This window comes from Hibiscus syriacus, unplaced genomic scaffold, assembly GCF_006381635.1.
Source record: "Hibiscus syriacus cultivar Baekdansim isolate YM2019G1 unplaced genomic scaffold, ASM638163v2 tig00117010_pilon, whole genome shotgun sequence".
NCBI classification, from domain to species: Eukaryota; Viridiplantae; Streptophyta; class Magnoliopsida; order Malvales; family Malvaceae; genus Hibiscus; species Hibiscus syriacus.
The window spans coordinates 587,198-603,964 of record NW_024063522.1 but is presented as its reverse complement, the minus strand read 5'-3'; the positions used below and the strand labels follow the sequence as shown (position 1 = coordinate 603,964).

The 16,767-nt window shown below is 31.8% G+C and overlaps 2 pseudogenes; one reads left to right on the top strand and one right to left on the bottom strand.

The window, feature by feature from the left end:
• Positions 1-6,701: 6,701 nt before the first annotated feature.
• LOC120195219 lies at positions 6,702-7,812 on the top strand (annotated as a pseudogene).
• A 1,639-nt stretch (positions 7,813-9,451) lies between these two features.
• Positions 9,452-12,903, bottom strand: LOC120195193 (annotated as a pseudogene).
• Between the last annotated feature and the right edge of the window lie 3,864 nt (positions 12,904-16,767).

The window sequence follows — 16,767 nt, the reverse complement described above, 5'->3', positions numbered from 1 at the left end:
ATCTGGAAGACAACATGAAAAACAAAAAAGTGCAAGATTTTGTTACAAAACAGTGCAATAACTGGAAGTCTGCTCATTATTTTGAGCGGCGGCGGCGGAACAGTTGACACCTGGCCATTCCCGGCAGTTGCATCGTTGATTTTCCGGCACCCGATTATAAACAGACGGAACATGTCTTCCGCAACCGGCCCAGGTTGTCTTCCCGCATGTTGAGCACTTCGCTTCAGAACACATCTTTGCTCTCTTCTTCCTCTTTAACCTTTTAACTTTATGTTTCTTTTCTTTTGCCTGTTTCGCCTCTTTTAAAAGTGGCTGAGCCCTACGAAAGCCGACGAGTTCTTTTCCCACCTTGTTATAGAATATCCACCTCATTGGTTATGCAATCGACACCAATCGACTTTGAATTAATCGTTTCTTTGGGTTAAATTGTATTAAAAGTCCTTGTACTATACTTTTCTTGTGTATTTAGTCTTTCTGTAAAAATTTGCTTCTTTATTGTCCCCTGTATTTTGAAAGATGTATTTTCATTCATGAGATTATTATTATTTCATTAATTCCATAAAATGTAAAAAATATTTTTTTTGGATAAATTGAATTTTATTATCCAAAGGAACATTACATGAAACAAGAAACATCCCAAGAGGGAGTATACCAGTTATTTACAACAAAAATTAGTCAATACTCCAATAATTACAGAGAATAGAATTAACATCATCAAGTCTATTGATTTTCTTGTCCATTAGTTGGATTCTAACTTGCTCCTTGATGTTCTTCAAAAGCTGCTCCATTTCTCTATTTATATTTTGAAAGATTCTTATATTCCTTTCTTCCCAAATGAAATAACTGTAAGCATTCCATGCAATCCTCAAAATAGTGGAGATGAGGGATTTACCTTTCCATTCTCTACAAGACCAATCAAGCCGTGTTTCCCAAGATATGTGGGGTTTACGCAAGTGAGTGAGCTGCAATATGGAGTTCCAGAGAGCTTTAGCAAAGTGGCAGTCAGCAAACAAATGGTTTCTAGTTTCAATTTCCTCTTTACAGAAGACACATAACTCATCAGTTTGAATTCCCATCCGAGATAATCGGGCACGAGTTGGAAGTTTATCATGAATAGCCATCCAAGTTATCATACTTGTTTTTGGAATATGGAGAGGAAACCAAACCACTTTGTGCCATGGGACCTTGATATGGTTTTCCCTAATTTCTTCCCATATTTCCTTAGTCTTCAAAACACCTGCATTGAGAATGGGAATGGCTTCTTTCCTTAGCTTTAACAGTTTTTAATGCCCCAGCTGTGAGTAGGACTTTCACTTAAGTTAATAAAATCTTTGTTCTTGATCACATACAACTTAATCCAAGCAACCCAAAGTGAACCTTCTCTAGCAAGAATGTTCCGAATTAACTGAATCATGCAAGCCTTGTTCCATATTTTGATATTTTTAAAACCGAGACCACCTTCAGATTTGGGATAGCAAATATTTTTCCAACTGATTCTAGCTCCAGCAGCCGCTTGATCAGATCCCCTCCAAAGAAAACGTGTACATAGTTGGTCAATTCTATTAATAACAGACTGAGGAAGCATGAACTGTCTGCACCAATAGTTTGAAACATTAAACAGAACATATTTGATCAATTCAAATCTTCCAGCATAACTGAGCATTTTTCCAGACCAAAGAAGCAGTTTAGATTTAATATTGTCAATAAGCAAATCTCAATGGACCTATGAAATGATGGGCCAACTAATTGAAGAGGGCCGTGAGAAAACAAAACTTGTATAATCATGTTATTTATTTGATTTTCATGATCTTTCTGTTCAATTATCTGATTTATAATATTGTTGGGAATTTGAGAGTGAAAAAGAACTAAAATGATATCAACATAAAATAAGATATGTACAAGAGACAATATTTAACGTGGTTTGATCTTGTCTACCTCCACAGTTGATATGATCAATAATTCACTATAAACATAGAGAACACAAAGAATACAAGTACACGATATCTACTAGAACTTGGTTGATCCCTAAAACTCTCAATATGCTTACAAAACTATCTCTGTAACATAAACCCCAAAAAATTGTAAAGACCCCGAAAGAAATTACACATCTCCAAAATAATTCTCTATCACATAATTTTAAAGGTTAAGACATAATCTCTATTTATAGAGTCAAAACTTTATTACCAAAAATTCTTATGCCTAAAATAAATATTTAATTTATTAAATAAATCTAATTACCAAGTAATTATAATAAAACTCAGGTTAATGACCAATTATAATTTAGGCCAAAATATAACAAATATTCCATTTAATCTAAATCTCATCAAAAATTGGTCTTCAAGTCTTCAACAACTTCATTTTTGCTCCTTTGCAATTGAAAACTTATTGTAGCAAATTTATCTCCAAAATCGCTAACAAAATCTGCAATAATAATTTTCTTCAAAACACCACAACTCGAATCATAGCTCATGATATCCCTTGTTAGGAATTTGAGAGCAAAAAAATAACCAAATCGATATCAACATAAAATAAGAAACGTACAAAAGAGAATATTTAACGTGGTTTGTTCTTGCCTATCTCCACCATTGAGATGAACAATGATTCACTATATACGTAGAGAACACAAAGAGTACAAGTACATGATATCACATATATCTCAAAACTTAGTATATATATTATAACCCGGTGGATCCCAAAAGCTCTTAATATCCTTATAAAACTATATTTGTAACATAAACCCCAAAAGTTTAGAGATTTCAAAAGGATTGCATCTCTCCAAAATAATTCTCTCTCACATAATTCTAAAGAATAAGACATAATCTCTATTTATAGAATCAAATACTTACAAAAAATTCTTGTTGGCAAAGAATTCTTATTCCAAGTAAACCTAAAATAAATGTTTAATTTATTAAATAAACCTAATTATCAATTATAATTTATGTCAAAATATAACAAATATTTTAATTATTTTATTAATCATTAGTTCGTCTAGTAAGATGGTTCTCTTAAGTAATATTAAATATTTGAGAATTGATATTGTGAATGGAACAAATCAAATTAGAAGATTTTTTTCTTATAGCGAATATTTAGAGTATTAATTTGAAATAATCGGCCAATAAATTAAATATCAGTGATGATAACATAAAATATTTTAATTAAATTTTATTTGACAATTTAAATAAAAATATATTATACCTAACAATGAAATAAACAATCATAAGTATATTAATACTAAAAAGTAAAAATTTAATTTTTTTCGAATTAGTTAATTTAGTTATTTATATTAGTCAAGACCTATTTGGAAGGATAATGTGAAACCAAAAATAGCAGTATTAGTGAGACGGAAATGTAAATGACTATTACAATATCGAGGCAAAGAATTATTATTACACTATATTTATAATTTTATTAATATATGGTTTTTTAATATTATTGTTTTAAATATGAACAAACATGAATATATACTTTATAATTTTTACGTAAAGTGTGATGAAAATAATTTAAATTTAGATCTTAAAAATTACATTATTAAAGAAAATTGATCGCATCCATTAACCATAAATTATAAAAGGAGTATAAGGATAAATTTTTTTAAAAGATAATAACTACCTATATAAGATATAAAGTTTGAGGAGTTGAGTTAATATAAATTATAGATGTGGTTAAAGGATGATAGTTTGAACATATCGTATATCAGAAGTGTTTGAACATTAATCGTTAATGAATTGAAAATCTTTTAATTAATATCACTTTATAACCACCATTAGATTAATAAATAAATAAAAAAAAGCAATGAGAAAAGTGGGTTGTACATAAAAGAAAGTTGTAGAAATGCATGCAGACAAGGGGAAAGCCCTAAAGGGTGGAACATCTTATCTCCAACACCACAGTTACAATCATCATATCCTTTTAGAATCCAATGCTCCATCCTACTAAATCATTTGTGGGCCCTTCTTGTTTATTTCTCGTCGTCGGTAGAGAATCCAAATAGACCACCCATCACTAATAGGTTCAATTATAATTTAATTTAGAGCTGATAAATTTTAATTTGATATGATTATGTGTTAAAAAAAATACACTAAATTTTAATTTGATATGGTTATGTGTTAAAAAATTAAAACTAAGTCTGTTGAATTAGAATTTATTAAAGGTGAGATTGGATCAGATTTAGAGTTAAAAAAATTTAGACTCAATTCAAAATAATAATATATTTTTCTTGTATATTTAGAGATAATTGCTACGATATCCCTCTTTATAATTTTTTTGAATTAGATTGAATAAAAAATAATTTTTCTATATTTATATATTTTTATGGATGAACATATATATTAATACGAAAAAGACATTTAAATTCGTTTTAAAGATAAATATCACAATATAATAATTTTGTATTTCCAAAATCTTTCTTTAAACATGCGAGAGATACAAATTTAAGACGTAATTACTATGCGAGATTAACATCATCTCATCAAAAATTCCTTTTTTAATGTTTGGACACAATGCATATCAATGGGGGGTTGGGGAGAAACCTATATTACTTGGTGCCTAACCCTTTTTTATATACCTAACCACTATCCGAAAAATTAGAGACTAAACTAGAAATTAAAATTCAATCATAGAATCGTTCACGAAACTAGTTCGTTGCGGTTATACATTACAAGGCAATGTTTTTGACATTCAACACTCATACTCATAGTATTCTTGGTGGTTAAACCCGAGACCTTAAAAATAACAAATCAATAGATTTATTAAATTAAGAAACTATTGTGTGTTTGAAACCTATAAAAATGTAACCATCAAATTGCATAAAATTCCATAATGATGTATGCATCTTCTATCCCTTGGAATCGTTTCTTGTTTCTTCCTTTCATACACGAAAATGGTTATCATAAAGTAGGATTTCACATCATTAGTTTCGTCTCGAATAAAAAGGGTGAACCACAATTAATTTTAATTTAACATAATCTTAATCTAAGGCTTTGAAAAATAGTAAAGATATTCGTATAATTATATCATCTTTGAAATTTATAATATAGAATCTTAAATAGGTTATCTATCCGTATACCAAGTGTTAAATTGCCATTAACACCCTTATATTTGGTGTATTATTTTCTTATTACAATTAATAAAGGTGTAGAATATGTTTCCTCCATCATTTTGATTATTGAAAAAATAATCAAACATTGGACGAGGTCAGATAGGGAGTTTTAAGCTTGAGTTAATATGGGATAAATCAACACTTGTTGCCTAAACTTAATAACTTCTCTTAATTTAGTCTCTAATTATCTTTCCTTTTTCACATTAGTCACATGGTTTTATCACTTTTTATTTTTTTAAATTTGATCTTGAATTTAGACGTTTAGTCCTTTCAATAATGTGATACTCTGGTATTATATCACATCATTATTTGACCATTTTAAATATAATTTTCTTTTTTAAGTGGTGACATGACATAATCTCAATGTTGTATCATTGAAATAATTAAAAATACAAATTCATGGATCTAATTGAGAGAAAATTTTCAAGTTCATGTACCAAATGTCGTTTTATCTTTCTTCTGGCCGATAATGACCTAGATGTGAGTAAAAATACATTTATTTTGCAATGCTTTTGATTTCAAAAATGCTTTTTATTCCATAAACACCTTTGAAAAGTGTTGCAGCACAAGACCTGAGTTAACATTGATGATCATTTATCATAAAATATTTATATTTGATTTTGAAAAATATTAATTGTAAATTAAGTATGTGACATAATAATAACAAAATCTTCATTGAAATAAAGTTTTGGTTGATGTTAGGAACTAGGTTCAATTACGACCTCCCATTCTCCTTTATAGGAAAAAAAAACAATTGGGTTGGCTCTCGTCTACTCAAACACTACCTTATATATTTTTTTAAGATAAATCTGAGAAAATATAAAATAATATATGTTTAAAAACTTTCAACTGTTTAATAATAAGCGTTTATATCCCTATATATGTGATACTCGAATCTAAGATCTCAAGAAATAACAGCAAATTTTTTTATCGTTGAAGTCGCTTAATTCGTGCACTACTTTAGATATTGATAAAAAATATTATTTGACTCTTTTAAAATATTGATAAAATTACTATTTGATTTTTTTATAAAAATTATAATTTAATTTCGATCTATCTAAATGAATTAAACCCGAAGAAAATTATAGAAGAATATAGGGAATTAGGGGGCAAAGTCTAGTTTAGAGAGAGTGCATAATCTTGTTAGAGAAGTAAGGCATATGTAAATAGTGGGGACATATTGTGTGGTCTGCGACTAGGTATACATAAACAAACACACAATCTGATCACATGTCTTTATCTTCATTTCTATTCTTATGAAAAATGTTGTCACCTTTCATTTAACCTCCCTAAATATCAACATCCATTGCCTCTTAATAATTGCTTGTCCATCTCACTCTTCTCCCCTTTAATTAATCACTGTAATTTATTCTCACATTTGAATATCATTTTATGTTCGAATAATGATATTTTCAAACCGTAGATTTTATTATTAATTATATTATGAACCTAAGAGGAGATGATTCATAACTAGATTCGTTAATCTACTCCTTCCCTTTGATTAATAATATAATTGGTTCAAATCTCCCCTAGAAGTAACACTTCATCTCCTCTCTTTCTCTTTAAACAAAACCCTAGCAGCTCGGAGCGACATCAAGCTTAAAACAACAATGGGTTTGATGATATTTGCAACACTGGCCTTGGTCTTGGTCTAAGTCTAGGTTTAGGTTGCCTTGTTAAGCAAGAAAACTTTCCTCATCGACGGAAGAAGAAATCGTGGATGGGAAATGACCTTTTCTGCCCGTCCCTGACATCAGGTCCATCGGATGATGCTAGTAAAGCACATGCCAATAACGAGTTGATCGATTTGCACCGGCAACCATCTTCCGTCTCCGCGGCATCTTCGTTTCCAAACTCCGGTGTCAAGAAAAGAGAGGTTTTGGTGGTGGCGCGGAGGTGGAAATCGAGAAGGTTTCTTCAAGGTTCAGTTATGAAGATGACGAAGGAAGCCATAGAAAGAAACTTAGGCTTAGCAAACGACAGTCTGCGATTTTAGAAGATAGCTTCAAAGAGCACTCCACTCTCAATCCTGTATTTTATTTATCTTTATTCTATTCAATATATATATAGAGAGAGAGAGATAGAGAGAGAGAGTATTCAATGCTTCTTTCTTTCTTGTGTTGAACAGAAAAAAGGAAGCTTTAGCAGATCAGTTGAATCTAAGGCCACGACAAGTGGAAGTGTGGTTCCAAAATAGGAGAGCCAGGTGATTTTATTTATTTTTTAAATTTTACGTGTTGAAAATTTTAAACTATGGATTTAACATATTTTTATACAGGACGAAGGTGAAACAGACCGAAGTGGATTGTGAGTTGCTGAAAAAAAGTTGTGAAACGCTAACAGAAGAGAACAAGAGGTTGCACAAGGAACTACAAGAGCTTAAATTATGGAAACAAACAGCATCTTATTGTATGCAGCCGCCTGGGGCGGCCGTCCTCACCGTGTGCCCTTCCTGCGAGAGAGTTGCCAACGGCGGCGAAGACAGTTCGGGTTTTAAGATCAGAACGAAAACTCACTTGTTCACTCACCCTTCTGCTGCCTGCAGCTGAGGCAAACCGGTTGAGGCCATGAAAACACTGCTGCAACTTTGTTCAATATGGGTTACGTATCACCTATATATATATATATATCGTTTCATGTTTATTAATTAACATATTATATACAAAATCAGACATTTGTATATACTTAGCAAAATCTGAGAAGATTTTGGTCTTCATGTTACTGAAATTTTAGTTATTTTACTACCATTGATTAATTAAGCAAAAATTAAATCGATTAAATTAATACAGAAATAATAAAAGTTCGTTTTTGAAAAAAAATAGACGAGAGTAAACGCCATTTTTCATTTTAATTTTCATTTTTCATCGTTTTAAGATCTTAAAATAACTAGACATTATACAGGTCAACTCATGGGCTTTTCAGATTATGTGGTGGAAAAAGAATCTACAAACATTTGAAATTCCGTCAATAATATATTGGAAGGTTCTCCCGCCTTTTTGCATTATTTAACAAAACATTGTGAAGTAATAAAGGCAATGATGGCGTCCAATAATGAAATAAATTTTTTATCAACGGATTTGTTTAAATAATAAGTAGCTTGAAATTACTTAAATAAAATTTCAAATTTATTTTTATATATGCATAAATTCTCCTTTGGGAGACTCACAAAACTTTAAAACTAAAGAAAAAAAACGAAATAAAATTACTAATTATTAAGTTAAATAAAAATAAATAAATTTTTTATGTTTATTTAATAAATAAAAATAAATTCATTTATATTCACGAATTTTATCAACTCATTTATTCGATTTTTATTTTATTTTTTATATTTTAAAAATTAATAAAGATAGAGACTAAGTTGAATACATAGTAAATTTTTGGAGTTCAAACATGAAGCCCAAGAGTTTAAGGACTAGTGACATCATTCCATAGTTTTTTTGAACATGTTCGCGAACGCTAAACCAATATATTGATGAATTCTAAACGAACATGGTAATGAACATATGAAATAAACCAATATATTGGCAAATTCTAAACAGAGCAAACAAATTAAAACATGTTTTTGAACGCTAAATCAACATATTGACCAATTCTAAATGAATATATTTGCGAACGTTAAACGAATCAAACACAAGCACTTTAAAATATAAAAATGAACATAAATATAATATTAAAAATTTATATGCGAACCAAACATAAATACAATTTCATTCGTCTAACCTCGATTCATTTAGACTCATACTTTTCACACACCTCGAATGAGGGAAGTTGCGCCAACTAATGGGTTGGTTAAGTACTTTTTTTATTATAATCTAATTATAAATAGTATGAGTTTAATTTTAAATATAAAAATTGCATACATTTATATATTAATTGTTCAAATGCAGATTACTAAAAATTACATACCACCTTTAATCACCAGGACCATTATGTTAGCTTGATTTTTCACTTAGATTAATGTAAAAAAATTAAAATAATTACAAACACAGTTAGATTAATGCCTAAATTATAATTTTATTATTATCTTTAAATTATATTATCTTTATCTTTTTAAGTATTTATTTATTTTTTGTTAAAACACATGCCTAAATTATAATTTTATTATTATTTAGGCAGTGATGATAAGAATATTCTGATTCATGACGTTGTAAAAATCATTTTTCTGTTGGTTAACAAGTGATGTAGAATTTGCAGAATCTCAAATCTTGGTGAGTGAGTGAGTGAGTGACTTTTTTCCTTCTTTCTTTTAGAAATGTCCATAGGAATAAATGATGTCGGCCGTTGACAGTTGGTGATTGTATGGTGGTTATAATTGGTCTGTTCGTTGCGAAGAACATTGCAGAAACTGTCTTTCACAAGGTAACACGCTACAAGCAGATTCGGATTTCGAATACAGAAAAAGGGAACAAATTACAGTTTCTACGAATATCGGACTTATTGAACAATGTTTCAGATTAAAGTGCTGGCAAATGATCATTCTTGAGTCTGAAAGGGTTTATATGTCTTGAGGCTTTGAATCAATCCTTGAACGGATCCCGCTGCCGCAATGAGTGAAACCACCAAGCAAACCCAGCTCAGTATTTTTAGCCATATCCATCTGAAGGAGTATTTAGGAATTTTGGTTTGCGCTATGTGCATCTCTATCGGAAACACCGTTAACGGCCAAACGAGCCGGCTCCGATGAGACCCAAGAAATCGTTGAAGAAAGGAAATACATGGCTATGACCGCCGTAACAATAACGTATGCCGTCCTCCACACCAACCTGAAGAAATTGACGTAGTAATACCGTAGAACGGAACGTCAACTGCGTGTTCGCCGGTGATGAACTTGTTGTCCGACCAGTTCCTGGAACACCAGCCCTCGACGAAGCTAAATAACGGTTGCGCGAAAACCTGAATATATATCATGTTGCAGTAAGTTTTTATAATTTTGTAAATTTATTTTTTAATATAAAACTGTGTCCATTATGTGTTGTGAGGATATGAGATTGTACCTGATATGCACCGATGAGATGGATAGCAATGCAGATGTTGGCAAAGTCGATCAACCAAAAGGGTTCATAGAAACCAAAGCCTGTAAGAAAATTCCCAGGCGCATCGTTGCCGAATGCCGCGTATCCAAACAGACCACAGAGTACATAAAACAAAGTGGTCGTTGAAACACCGACGGTGGTTGCTCTTTTCATAGATTTGTTCTCCGGTGGGCTCGATTTGATCGTGTCCTGGAATTAAAAAATCATATTTCTTAGAAGGAAGGGGCGGGGGGCATGGCGGATTGTTCCTGAGGTTGCACTTAGAAATTGATTCTTTCTTTTGGTGCAAGGCAAAAGACAATTAAAAGTTAAAACACACTACAACAGTAATTATATGGAAATATTCTTTTAGGATGGAAATACGTTCATAAATAATATAAAATTTTATATGAATTGGATATCTATAAATAAAATTTTAGAGCGGAAACAATCGATAAATAAGAAATCAAAGAAAATTCGAATTTCAGAATGACACGTCTCCTCCATGAGACGAAGTTCTGTCACTGCACAAGTAGAGTGGAATTTTAGAGTTGGTCATGCATCGGGTCGAGTTAGATTTTAGATCACCCGAACTTGATGCAAAGATTAAATCTCTCCATTCATATTCAATCCGATTCGAGTTTAGGAATGTCTCATGCGACCTGAAATTTAACTATATTTTTAGGTTAAACCTAAATCTAATCAGATTCGACTGAAACATATCTAGTTTGTTTTATTAAATAAAATAAAATATTATTTGAAAAATAATATAAAAATTATTATAATTATTTTTAATATGTCAGAGATAATTATAATTTATGTTGAGTTAAAATTTTATTCTAAATCTAAATTCATTTATCTAAATTTAAATTTCTAAAATAAAAAAATTGATGGAATCAATTAGAATCTTTCAATCCATCTTAAATGGATGTCACAATCGTCGCTAATAAAGTCATGTGAATTGAGAACACGTGAAAGAAACAGCTTGGTCCACAAAGAAAGGAGTACAAATTTGAGCTCTCAGTTCAAAAGAGTGGCTCAAACTCTACAATATTATGGTCGGCCCACTTGCTTTTAGTCTGTAGGAATCTTGGTAAAATCTATGCAATATATATTATATATATATATTATAACATAATATAACGTATGTTATTATTTGTCAAACTGGTTTGATTTATTTTCTCTCTATAAAATCATTAGACATAATAAATAATTTCCCAGCTCAGAAAATTCAACATGTTCTTCCTAACACCTAATCCCACTGACCCATAGTTTCATAACCATCGTCGAAAGCCATTCAACATGTTCTTCCTAACACCTAATCCCAGACCCATAGTTCATAACCATCGTCGAAAGCCACTTTCAAGTGTGTTTTTCTTTCACAGTCATTGCCGTTTCTTTTTAATATTCTTACGAGTAATTATTTCAAACCATACTTATATCATGGATTACGGCCTACCAATCACTTATATTTAAGGGTTTTTTTCCTCACCTACCATACATGCATTCATATGGTTTAACAAAGTATCCCATAATTCATACGTACCTATTTACCAACACAACATACGAATATAACAAAATTGAGAAAATTAATTTAAATCGAGTTGTTGTTATCCCTAATTGCGTACGTATATGTATCTATATGAATGTATACGTATAGGTAGAAGTATATATACTTGCCTGAATCTCAATGAGGACAGTGGAGTAAGCGTAGGCAAAGGCAATGTCACCGATAGCTTGGAAGGTCCTCCAAATTTTTTCCGATCCCGACACGTCAACCCTACTGTTACACCGTTAAGGCTGTCCTTGCATGTCCCCCACCTTGATATCAAATGAAACAACTAGATATGTATTAATTCAAGCCACTCGAACGAAATATATTCATGATTTTATTACCTGCAACTTTGGCAATGGAGAGACCAAGGCCGATGGACGATAAGCGAACGACATGACGGCGGCCACAATGGACAGCCACGAAAGCTTGTCGAAGTTGGGGATTTGGCTCAGAAGGAGCTGAATGCAAGCGAAGATCACCATGAATGGGTAGTTCGATGTTTGGCACTTCACTCGATGTCCATGCTTGTGGAAGCAATTTGACCGTTTCACGGCCCTGTATTACAAGGTAATTAAGAGATTAATTTGTTAAAAGCAATGATAATATGATTATCTGTATATACTTACACCATACTGATTGATGCTGTGATTGTGTATCCAATGGTTATTCCAACAATATTCGCATACTTCCATGTACGGATAGTTCTCTTTCCATGGACAGGATCAGGAGCTCTATAGCAGTCGGCAAGAAGAGTGGAGGCGAAGTAGGTGATGAAGGAGAAGGCCATGAGAACAGCCGGTCCGGCCACCCATCCCAGTGTGCGATAGCCCCATGCTAGAGATAACACGCCGAGCCGATCACAGCAGTGATAATATGAGCACTCGCAGTAAGCCAAGTCCCTTCAGAAACAACCCACAGCCATATCAAATAACAAAAATGACATACAAATAATAGGATCATTAGCAAAAGTAGTAATTATCATTTACCGTTCTTTTGGGTCGACCATCATCATCCAAGTCTTCTGGATACCACCATTCTCGTAATCGCCGGTGTTTTGCTCGATGAACATGCTGCTCTTTTGCATATTTAGACTTTAGACATCTACTATGCTTCTCTTTGATGAAATGGGTGTGTGTCAAGTTATGTGTCCAAATGGAGCGATATGGAGATATGTTTAGACGAGGAAAAACAAAGGCAAAGGCAAGAACAGAACTGGGGTTTGGTTTGAGGTTTGTGTAAGAGATTGCAAAGCATATAAAGGGGTTGATTGGAGGTTGGGGGAGTGAAATTATTAACAATGATTTGGGCACAATCGATGGTCGTCGTTTGTGCTTGTGGGGGGGTCTTCTCATACGAGGGGTCCCCACATTTTGTGTATCGCATAGGAACCATCCATTGTGATATCTCTCAAAAGTATACATAATTGTAAGAATATTATATGGGCCTTCCCGCGGAGAAATGATGCTCCATGGATGTACTTAAAATATTGAATTGTATTTTAGAGGTACATGTTTAGAGTTTAGATTTTAAAGGAAATACAACAAAATATTCTTGTAAATCTAAAACATTCCACCAACATATATTAAATATCACCTTTAATAATTATATTTGTATAATCAATAATAAAACGCAGTAAATCTGGCATTGACTAAGCCACTTCTTGGTAAGTCGTTCCCTGATTAAGGCTTGGGGATAATGGTATCTTTTTGTCCTTAAGACACCCAGGAACACTTAAGTAAAAAGAATTGATTGAGCCCTCCACATGAGAAATTGGAGATGAGTATCAAATGCAGACAAACATCAATTTCTCTCTTCTTTTTTTATTTATAGCCTTTTAAGTAGTGCTCACAAAGCTCTTAACATAGTGGCCGTGGGATCGAATCCCATGGTGGGCAATTCATAATTCGGAGGTTTCACACGGAAGTTACTGTTAACCTGGTGTTGGGGGCAGCCTACTATCCTACCTCCCCTTATCCCATTACATATGGGAATAAGGGTCGGCTAATATTTTTCAATGTAATGGTCCTCCTGGATTCGATGAGGCTTTTGGTGAATCCTTTCACTTCCAAGTAATGTGGTGATGATAATTATAGTAAGCTTCTGTGTTACACGACCATACAAAGTTGTCGAAAACTAGAGTTTAATCAATGTGTTGGTCTAGATTAGCTTATTTTAAGGAGAATGTTTTGTCATCCTTCACCTCCAACTTAAGATTCATCTGACCTTCAAATTGATCAGTAAGAAACCCAAAATTTAATGCAATAAAACCATACAATCATCATTAAATTCCACGCGTCTCTCTCCAACTACCAACAACAACAAAAATACGGAGTCTAACGACTTAAACAAGTGATATTTAGTGGTGCATTCTTAGTATTATTACTGCTGTAGGAGAAAACGATGCGTGCCTTTTCATACTTATTGGATCCAATATCTTTTGTTCCATTAATATTATGATTGAAGTCTCTTCTCCAAATATGCAGTGGCATAGGTGGCCATGGAATTTGGCCACCTTGTATCACCACCGCGAACCGTGCTTATAATGGGACATTATATTAAATTATATTATATTCCATTTCTTTCTTCTTTCATAATGCCCAGCTTTTACATTTCACCATTATAGATCGTGACCTGGTTTTTGCAGTGTGATATGCTGGCTTTCTTATATGCAAACGTACGCCAGGCTTACGTTATCATGCTCCCTTTCACTCTACCAAAGTTCTTTTATTAATATGTTTTGACAACACTCACGCACGTATTGTGTAGATACAATTATTTGAGCTTAAATTATTTAGGGACAACGATAAGTAAACCTTATTGAATAGAACTTAATACATCCACGTTTTCTTGTTTATTTGGTTGAATAGTCATATGTGTTTCAATCATCTTCGCAATATTCCTGGCATTTGAACTTTTATATCTAACGAATCTAAATATGCTATCGAATTTTTAAAAAATAGAAGTTTTAAAAGTTTGATGGAAGAAGTGTGGTTGGAAAGTAAAGGAGTTTGAAAATTTTGTATTTGTATCTTCGGTCACTTTACGTTTATTGTTATTGCGGATATAACAGATGATATTGTGATCACTGTAACTATCGTGATTGTGAAATTTTAATAATATATGTTATTGTGGATATAACTATTGTAGATGACGTTATCACTCTATTACGGTCATTATTGTGGTTACATACCGTCATTTAAGTTTTTTTTTGGCTAATAAAAGTTTAGGTTATGGTGATTCATCCGGTATTTTTCCTAATAACAAGTGTTGAAAAAAATAAATTTTAAGAGCAACTCTATAATAACAATTATTAAAAAAAATAGGTTCCTAATAACAAATATTAAAAAAATGAGAGTAAATTACACATTTAATACCTAAACTATCAATTTTGGTCCTTTTTAGTCTTAAACTTTCAATGTTTTCAAAATCATACTTAATGTTTAGCTTTTGTTTCGTTTTAGTACCATGTTGTTAAAACCTTAATGCGTTTATTACCTAAACTATCAGTTTTAGCCCGTTTTAGTACATAAACTTTCAAAAGTTTTTCAAAACTTATCGTTAAATTTTGAATGGGGGTAGTAAAATGAAATAAAAACTAAACTTTAGGTATGATTTTAAAAATTTTGAAAGTTTATAAACTAAAACGGATCAAAACTAATAATTTAAGTACTAAATAAGCAATTTACCCTAAAATGTAAATTTTAATAGTATACTCACAATAACAGATTATGAAAAAAAATTAAACCTCTAATAAAAGTTACTAAAAAAATTGGAATCTTAATAACAATCGAATGTTAGAAAAGAAATTGAATTTTAAAAGTATGCCCATAGATATTGCAAAATTAAACCTCTAGGTTTTATGTTGCCATTTTTCGATGATTCAACGACTACAACTGTTCGTACGTTACACGGTCGTCACCATTGAGTTCCTCATCCTACTTCGAATAAAATCTGATCGGTGGTGACCCTTTGCCGTCAGTAGTGGGGGATGAGAGGGAGAGGGACGTCACAAGAGGATTTGATTTTTTTAATTTTTTTAATTTTTTTATTACTAAAAAGTTATATATATATAACGGTAAGCACATAAAAGTGTAACGGAGAGAACATTAAGCACCTATTATTAGTAAAAAAAATCTCTAGATACCAAATCGTATTTTAAAGTATAATTTAGGTACTAAAAAGTGTATTAACTATATTATTTTGGTCAATTTTTGTTTTTACTACTATTTAACCTATTAGCTGTTTAATTCTAAGTACTGTAAAAAATTATTATGGTGGGGCAAACCAAATCTTTATATATATATATATATATATATATATATTCTTTACAGCGTACTAATCAACTATTAGCATTTCAATTATTATTATTATTATTGAAATGAAACCATACCTTCATCAACCGAAATTAACATCAATAGCAATTACAGATGTCTTCATAAATCAACATCAGTAGCTATTACAGAAACAATTCAATTAGGCACAACATTAACAAAAAATAAAGACAAAGATGCCCCATCAGTGAAACAATAATGTCATTATGTGGATGCAATTCAAGTAAGCACGACTTGATCCGCATCATGATTCCCCAGTTCATTGAGCTAAAAAACCGGTTTATAAAAAAATCGATTCGGATCATAACCGATTTGGAGGGCCGGATGATGTAACCGATGTAACCGGTTTCGGTTTAAAAAAACTGGTTTTTTAAAAAAACCGATTTTTAATCCAGTAAAAAATCCGGTCATCCAATTTTTTAAACCCCAGACCAGATTTTTTTCCGGATAAAAAACTGGTTTTTTACCCGGTTTTTTTCAAACCAGTTTTTAATCCGGTAAAAAATCCGGTCGTCCAATTTTTTCTCAAACATGTTATACTATCTAGTTTTAAAATATCCGATCCGGTTTTAAAAAAACCTATTTTTCTCAAATCCGATTTTGGATATTTTTTTCACAAAATCGAATATTCGGATTTTTTGTACACCTCTACTCTCCACGATAACACTAGAAAATCCATTTCAACTCCATGACAAATGGCATCACCTTCAATTTCGAATGTTGAGAGTATTAAACCTATGTATGTGATTTTTATATTACATGTCTCCAACG